Source organism: Gavia stellata, chromosome Z (genome assembly GCF_030936135.1).
Source record: "Gavia stellata isolate bGavSte3 chromosome Z, bGavSte3.hap2, whole genome shotgun sequence".
Classification (NCBI taxonomy): domain Eukaryota; kingdom Metazoa; phylum Chordata; class Aves; order Gaviiformes; family Gaviidae; genus Gavia; species Gavia stellata.
This window is the reverse complement of record NC_082637.1, coordinates 41,180,324-41,189,413: the sequence shown is the minus strand read 5'-3', so window position 1 is coordinate 41,189,413 and position 9,090 is coordinate 41,180,324.

Below are 9,090 nucleotides of genomic sequence, written 5' to 3'. Positions count from 1 at the left end.
ATTTATAGGTACCGTAGACTTAACGTCTGTTGGAAGTTGGTGATGCTATGATGTTTAGAGGATGTGGTGCTGACCTGGATGGGTGAGAGAGAAGGAAAGGTTGCATCACTGTGGAGAGAGGGAATTAGAAGGTCATGCAAGCCTGGGTAGCGTGGGAAGAGAAAGAACTCAAAGGAAAGAAAATACAGCTTGTTATTTTAGACTTCTGCTCGCTTCTGAAGCAACACAGGGTACCAGATGGCTTCAAAACACTGTTAGTAGGTATAGGACGATGATTACTTGCTTTGTCACAGTAAACTAAGGGCAATAATTTTTTTTTAAAGCAGTGTTCCTGGGAAGTGGAAAATACATGGATTTGTACAATCATGGTATGTTTATCTTAAGGATGGTACATCTTCAGCTGTAAAATTCAAAGTTGCTTTAGACAAGTGTTCTGAGTAATTCAGCTTTTCTTAAACGCAGGTTCTGCTATGCTTGAGTGATATTCTAAGGCAACAGTATATTGGGGCATATGTTATGGGCCTCTAAAACACTTAATCTGAAGAAAACAGATAGAATTTGAATGTATGGCTCTCTGGGAAATACACCACAGAAATCATTAGAAAGTCTTTTTTTTGCCTGATGTGTCTTCTATAGCTCATCTTTTTCCTTGTTTGTCAGAGAGATGTCTCCTGAGACCCAAAACTTCAGGTACATGGAATTGCACACTCTGCAGTATAGCACACTCTGCAGAGTCTAGGGTACTCTGCGTGCTGCAGAAGGCTGCTGTTGTGCTATGGAACAGCAGCCGCTCTGTAAACGGTGTTTGGAATAACATCCCTGTTGTCTGCAATGTTTGGGCTGGTAGTTCCTACTTGGTAGTACAAAATAGTTTCAGCTATTGCAAGAAAACATTTAAGCACAGCTTCCTTATGTATGACGTGAAAGAGAAGTATTCTGAGATCCCTGCTCTCAAGACTCTCTCTGACAGTTGAATAACTTTATCCCTTTGAGGGGAAAACTGGAAAAACAAGTTGAGATGTGTATTATTTTCCCATTGGAGAGATTTTATGACCAGAACCAAAACTGGGGATGACAGTAAATCTCATTGTAAAAATAAAAGTCAGTCTACTGGTAGCCCTGGAAAGTAATTTTGACCCCTTTTACAATGGCAGGGCAGAGGACTAAAGGCAGAACAGTTTCAACTGAAAGCCATTAACTTCTCTGGCTTTTTCCAAGGTAAATCTCAAAGAGCAGAGTGATTTTTCAAGAGGTACGTCAACAGATGAAGTTTTTCTCAGAGATGAGGAGCCCTAGAGGAATGGGAAATGGGCAGAATTCCCTACTAAGGTCCTTCACCTACACGCTCTTCTCATGGTTATTTACTTCCGTGTATAAGCTGTCTTAGAAAGGCAGTATTTTTCCTGCAAGTCTCAGGCCTAGAAACCAGAGGAGTGCACACTTGTGTAAGAGTATCACATTTTTTATGGGGTTCCACAGAGCTGAGAGGCTCTCCAGTTTCCCAAGCCACAGAGAAACTGCCTCTGTGACCCTATGTATATTTACCAGAGATGTCTAACTTCAAGGCTTAGACTTCTGGCATGTCTGCCTTGAAGTCATTGGGGCACACTCCCACTACGTAGTATCTTAGAGAAAATAGGTGGCCCTTAAAATATAATTTTCTTGGGTATTTTTTCTTTTTATTTGACCTAAATTTACCTACAAAATCTAGGTGACTTGTGAGATCAAAAGCAAAAGTGCAGCAGCAATGCCCCAAAACAGAAGAGAACTTTCAATTTAAATTACCGATTATGAATTTCATTGCCAGTTGGCTGATCATACTCTCCCTCTCCTTCAGAGCAAACCCTCACATAATTAAAAAAATGAAGGAGTAAATAAGTAGCCACACATTTCACTTAATTCAATGCCAAAGAGCTAATTCTACCTGCTCTTTTGGAGATTACCTTATCCTTTAAGAGCTCAGTACCTTCAAGAGTACTGTGAGGTTCATGCAAGCTGGTTTGGAGACCTTTTCTAACTTGGGATGGTTGGAATATCAGGGACCTACAAAGAGAGACCACTCTCAGGGCAGCCTCAACATTTTACCCAGAGAGCAAAAGTGTACTTGCATCCTTAGAAACCACAGCTTCAGAAGGAGGACATGATTTCGGACCTCATGTTGGTCCACTCAGTGGCATCACAGGTAAGCTGTACTTCTGAGGAAGCAGGCAACTTTGTTTAGAGAGAGAGGATTTTAAACAACTCTTCTCAGGTGAACATCCTCATTGTAAGTCAATAGGTACGGCAGAAACGTACACTTTCCACTGTCTTACAGCTGTTGTTGCTGGTTGTATTTTGTGAATTGTTCAAGCGTGTAGGTGCCTGGACCTTGGCAGGTGAGGGAGGTGGGAAATACCTAATTTGGGAATCCGAGGGTGACAGCATGGAGCAGGGTTCTGGGCACTCCTCTGAAAGAGCAAGCTTACCTCCTGGTGAAGGGCAGCTGCCCTCGGGAGAGCCTTGAGGTGAAATGTACCATCCCTGAAATGTTTTGGTGGAGATGTGTTGCTTTCCGAGATAGATAGTGAGCAGTCTGACAGAGAGGGACGAGTGCCCATCTTTCCCACAGATTCTTTTTCTCTAAAATGTATTCGTCTATCTCATGGAACATAATTGTAAGCTTTTACCTAAGAAGGGTATTAAAAGGCTGCCAGTACTTTCTTCCCCCTTCTTTCTTCTGTAATGCTGACATTCGAGCAATGACACATACTCCTGATGGTCTCATCTTCATTGTAGGCAGTAGAAGAGATGTAGAGAGTGAATAGAGTACAGGCTTTTTGGGCAGTGGCTCTCTTTTGCTATGTTTGTATACTACTTAACGTATTGTGATCCTAGATACAGCTCCTGTTCCTGGGTACAACTAGATAATAACGGTAATAATTATTACAGTGGGGGGTTTGAAAGACAATGAATCATTATTTGCGTGATTACAGAACAGGAAGGTGTGCTGGCAAATCTTTATATAACATATTTTCAAGATACATTTATGAATACCAATTTTAATGAACTTTCCTCATTCTATTTGGGAAAAGTTCTGCTTCAATTGCACTTTATACAGCTTTACTGAAATGAAATTTGTGCACATACTTCTTGAAATTAATGCACTGAGTACCTCAGCCTTTTCTGTGTCTGCTGTGACTAAGTCATCTACTCCATTCAGCAGCAGTTACATATTTTCTCTTTTCAGGCTTTTACTTCTGATGTAATAGCAGAAGCCCTTCTTGTTGCTCTTGATGTTCCTGGTAAGTCTCAACTCCAGCTGAGCTTTGGCTTCCCTGATACAGTCCCTGAATGCCCGGGCAGTGTTTCTTGATTCTCCCTGTGTAGGCTGTATCTCCTTCCATTCCCTGTATGCTGCCTTTATTGTGTTGGAGCTCTGTTGTGGGTTTCCTGTTTTGCCAGGCTGGCTTCCTGATATGTCTGCTTGGTTTCCTGAGTGTAGAGGTGGACTGTTCCTGTGCTTGAGGATGCTCTCCTCAAAGGCCAACCAACTTTTTCCTTCAGAGCTGACGCCCACGATATCCCACCTACCAGTTCCCTGAATGATGCAAATTCTGCTCTTCTGAAGTGGAGGGTCTGTGCTCTGCTACTTGCTTTTGTCCCTCACCTCCTTCAGGAACCTGACTCCACTATTTCATGGTCACTACAGCATCACCCATGGTCCATCGGCCCTGCTTGGCCCATCCAGTACCTGTTTCACAAGAAGTTATCCTTGACACCCTCCAGCAATCCCCTGGATGGCTGGTGTCCCGACATGTTGAGTTGGATGATGATGGGGGTCTGTGACATAGAAACTTCCACGGGTTGTTCAGAGAAAGCTTCATCTGTTTCCTTACCCTGGTTGGTGGTCTGTAACACATTCCACCACTGTGTTATGCTTAGCAACCTCTCCTCCAACCCTGACCCACAAGCTCTTATCCAGACCTGAGCCCCACACACCTGAGCTGCTCCTTCACATGGAGGGCAGCTCCCTTCCTCCTCTTCCCTGCCTGTCTCTCCTGAAGGGCTCGTCTCCATCTGTCACAGCACTCCAGTTATGGGAGCTGTCCCACCACAGGGTGCTTGCATGGAAAATACCTTGTTGCATGCACTCTCTTTGAACATCTAAATCTATTGTCTTCATCAAACTCTGACCAGTGGAAATGCCACGTGGCAAAAGCCATCATCTCCTAGACAGTGAGGTCCTAAGTAATTTTTGGGCTTTAATTATCAAATTGAATATGTTCAGTTCCATTTGCTGATTGATAAGATGCAAGTCTGAACTGTAGAACAGTGGTAATGGGCTTGACAAGAAAATCTGCTGTATATTTTGTATTAATCTGAAATCCCGGGTAGTTTGAACATGGACAATGTTACAGTAATCTTGTTGCAATGAAGAAAATACATAATTAGGTATAGCAAGGCCTTTATGTGACTGAAATGTCCACATTCTTAAGCACATAAAAGTAATCTACATTACCGAACAGCCCAGATTTAAGGCATGCCAAGTTCTGAACCTCTGTGAATGTGGTGGATGAGTGTCCCAATTAGGCTGGCTGTGTTGATTCTAGCCAGTGCTTCTCAGTTGCCTTTCCTTGTTGTGCTAATGGCACCTCAGTCTTGTCCAGACTCATTTTAACCTTCAGAACTTAATGCATTCCCAAAGACATGGTCAGTTCATGGGCTATTCTGCATAGTATGCCTGCTCTTTGTGCAAGTCCTCACATCCTGCTCTCACATGTCTCATTTTCACCCTCTAAAAGCTCTTCTTAATATTTTTATACTTTAATACTTTTGTGCTTTGTTTTCTGATGGTGCTTTAGATAGTTTTGTATCAATGGATTACTTGGTGACTGGCTTGGCTACTAGTTTAGTTTCTCTAATTGCTGCATTATTTTAACAGCAAAATTGATATGCAGAATATAAGCCGTAGTTTGAGAGCCTGTACTTGTGACTGGCAAACTGTATCTGACCATGGGGACTACAGATTTCTGCATCCAACTGTTCTGTTCAACACTGCAAGGAAGAAGCCTGGGTGTTTGTGTCATCCACAGCACTGCAGTTGTGTAAGTTACTTACATCATCTGAATCAGTGGTCTCCAAAGCGGGGTGCAGGAGATGATCCACTGGGGTGCAGGAAGAAAATAGGAGAACTTCAGGAATGCATGTATATAACTCCTAAATGTATGTATACTGGGTGTGCATGCTCAAAAACATTTTACTAATAGGGGTGCATTGTCAAAAAAGTTTGGAGACCACTGATCTAAATGATGTCAGTCAATCACATCCCCCAAACCTGGTCGCTGTAGGAAAAGAATTTCACAGCATTCACAGAATTAGCACTGTATTGTACACCAAGAAGTGCCTCAGAGGTCATAACGTATTTAGTTGTGTCTGAAAAAATGCGTTGATCCTTTCATAAAGTAACTACTGAAGCTTTTTAACCAAGACTCAAATATATTGCGAACATTGATCATGTTGTATTAAGCATTGATTGTTCAGCGTTAAGCACATCAAATTGGAGACCTTTCTCTACCTCCTGAATCGTTTTCCGGAATCTTCTGCTGCCAGTCCATGGGGACGGGGTATGTGCTGAAATATGAGTTTACGGGATGAGTTGGGGATATGCTGTTTGTATCTCAGTCTGTCTAAAATCTGTTGCATACACTGAATCTTCGCTTTATGAACATAATTATGTTTTACATGTGTAAAGTATGCAATTTGTAGAATGTAGTATGAGTAGAGATAGATGAGCATTTTCATAAAAACTACTACTTTCCACTTTACTCATCAGAAGCTGTTGCCTGACAAAACATAAAGTTTACACAATTTCACTAACAACATTATCAACCATGTGTCCTGAAATGGATATGTGCATTCTTCATTTACTGAAGTCTTTGTTGCTGGTAAATGAGTTTTATAGCACTTTTGGTAATGAATATGAATAATAAATAGATTCATTTCAAATCTTGTAAACATCTTCCTTTTTTTCATGATCTTCAAAATTTTTTCTATTATTGATCTGTGTAATGCCCTTGAGATCTCTCTTTAGTTTTCCCTAGTTGCTTCGTATTTTGCATCATATTCTTTCATGTTCTCCGTTTCAGTCTTGGCTGTCTATGAATTCTTTGAAAAAGGAGCGTGTTACACTTAAATATGTACATCAATAAAATAAAAATGAAAAGCCCTTATGTTGTATCAAAAATGTATACGGGAGATAAATCAGATTCTCAATAAATTTCCTGATGTCTTAGGTTTGGATTTTGGTGAAATTTTTTTTTTTTTTTTTTGGTAACAGACCTTCATTTCAGCTGGGTTGAAAAATGACATAGGCTAATACACAAATCTTAAAGACTTCTTTTTCCATTTTTGATTTTCTTGCTCCAGTTCTGGTCTTAGTTACATTAGCGGAGATTCAGAATAGCTGAACAATGACCGGTAAAAAGTGCTTAATAAACACTAACATTTGAAATGTAGAAAATCTCTGCATGGTTTTAATTCTTGTTGCTTCATAGGCAAAAGTACAAATTCCAGTGAGTTTTATGTACTCTTACTGTAAACTGGGGTGAAAGCAGAATTATGGCAATGATGAGCACTGTTGAAGATGCCATTCTGAAATGTTAGCAAATTATAGCAAAGCATCTGTTACCTGCTAGGGTTTTTTAGTGGGTTTTGTTTTTTTTTTAAGGTTTTTTTTAATGGGACAGGAGGACAGACTGCTGTGTTCAGCCGTGTGTCTTCCTCACAATGATTTTCCTGAGAAAACTGAAGTACTGGTGGTGTACATCCACTTCTCTTGATAATCTTAATTTTCTAGATTTTTTTGCAACATTTAAATAGGAGTCAGATATGTTCACTCAGACTGCAGGGAATTTCTGCCCAATCTGATATTTTATTTAATCTGACAATTAAACATTGCCTCCATTTTCCTTGTCAGATTTCTTTGTATTTTTGGGCATCTCCTGGGCAAAGATCAAACTGTACTTACGGTGTGGTTTGACCATGCATCCTGATATAGAAAGCCTGAAACGTGACCAGGTCTCAGTCCTGGAGAATCAACAAATATGTTTTCATTTTTCACAAAGGAGGCAAGTAATTACAGGTGGGCATTGTGGCTGTAGTGTTGATAGAAGATGAGGTAAGAGGGCTGAGGTAGGCAGAGAAGCTGCATTACGAAAGCAGGTGGATTTGCAGCGCCTGTTTGTTCAATGCAGCAGAGTAATGTCCTGATTTGCGTAATGCAGTTGGTGGTGGCCAAATTCTTTGTGTCTGTGTAGCTGTACAGACCCTGCTAGGCTACCCAGCTCTACTTGTGCACAAAGTTTGTCTTGTCTTAATACAGTTCTTTGTGTCTGATGTAACTGTAAACTAATCCTTTTTGACCAATACTGGGACATGTCTGATATGAAAGATAATTTCTTTAGAGCACAGCAATTACTCAGATTTCTGTGTGACATAAAAAGATTCTTGCAATAAGGGAAGGACTTCATTTGGAGCCGGTCACTTTTCTATCTTTTCAGAGTGGGATTCTTTTGAGCTGATTTGGATATGTGGCTTATAATTTGCCTACCACGGAGATGTAAATATTTGGCAGGACACCACGGGTAATGGTCATTGAATGTCTTCATTTACTTTAAAGAATTAAAAAAAAACCCACAAAGAACACAACTTTAACTCTGTCCTCACAGGAGTTTTCAGGACAATACTATTTTTGTTTTTTCTGGTGCTGGGAAGAGCTCAGGGATAATTTATCAATTTGCTCAGAAAATAACTACTAATCTCCATTCCCTATATCCCAACACTTTCATGTGCTGTTCTGTGGGAACCCCATGAGTACCATAGTATTGGGTCAAAACCAACCTATAGTAAATTTCCTCAGAGAATGAAAATTGTGAATGTGAATTGCTGGAACCATAAAAGAAATTTACCCTTTTAAGCTGCTTAGATCCTTCACACAAAAGAGTCCCAGGAATTCTTATGCCTTGGAGCTAAGACTGGGTCAATGAAATAGAAAGGAAAAAAGCTTTACATCTGCTGCCATATGGAGATTCATGCAATACTAGCAAAGCTGTAATGAACGGGTTTCCAGGGTGTTGGGTGTATAGAAGCCAAATTTATTTTATGACTAATATGGAGCATTTAAAAGGCTGAAGTTTTAAACGCATAGCTGAAACTTGCATATCAGGATGAAAATGTTCACTGCTAACAGGAATAAGACATAATCCTGCTAACTTCAGAAGACCATAGATCATGCGAAGCATTACTCAAGAGTTATTGGTCTTTGAAAATTTGTTTCCTGCTTAAGTTTTCAACAGTGCTTAACTGAGGGTTAGGACTTATGCTAACTTTTCACTGAGAGTGAAAGATACCTTTTGTGGGATAAGCTATTGATAACCCCTTGTTCTAAGAGCTATTTATATTATTATATTCTTTTATAGCATTACTTGCATTGTGTATTATGTGTTATTTACAGTTTTATTTGGATCTCAGAGCTAGATATGGATAAACAGCAATCCACGTAATCTGTAGACCAAAAAAAATAGTAATTGTTACAAAAAGTAAACTACTAAATACAATTTGATTGCAAGGGAAAATAAAGGAAAATAAATAGTTTAAAAGCAATATTTGTGTGCTCTCAAAATTAACTAAATAAGCATGAAAAATGTTCAGACACTTCAGATGGGTATACATTTAAATAGAACAAATACATGTTTTAAGAGAAGGAACAAGATGGCAGCTGATTTGCTGTTCTGATACACCCTTACTCTTGTTTACATCTTTGCACTGAGGAGAGACTACTTCAGTATACGAAACTTAAAAGCAGTTTGTTTGAGCTTTGGTTCAGTTCTCAGGTGTCTAAAAATGATGTCCACAAATACACGCATGCCTGCAGAACTGGATGAAAAGTGATCATCACACACGTAATTTCTCTCTGCAAATCTAGGGGTTTTTATGTTAAAATGCTCTTCTGGGACAGTAAGGACCAACTGAAAATTTGGTCTGTGTCGTATAAAGCATACCACTGTCAGAAAGCACTGGTATAAAAGTTGCTTGGTGAAACTGAAAGCATAC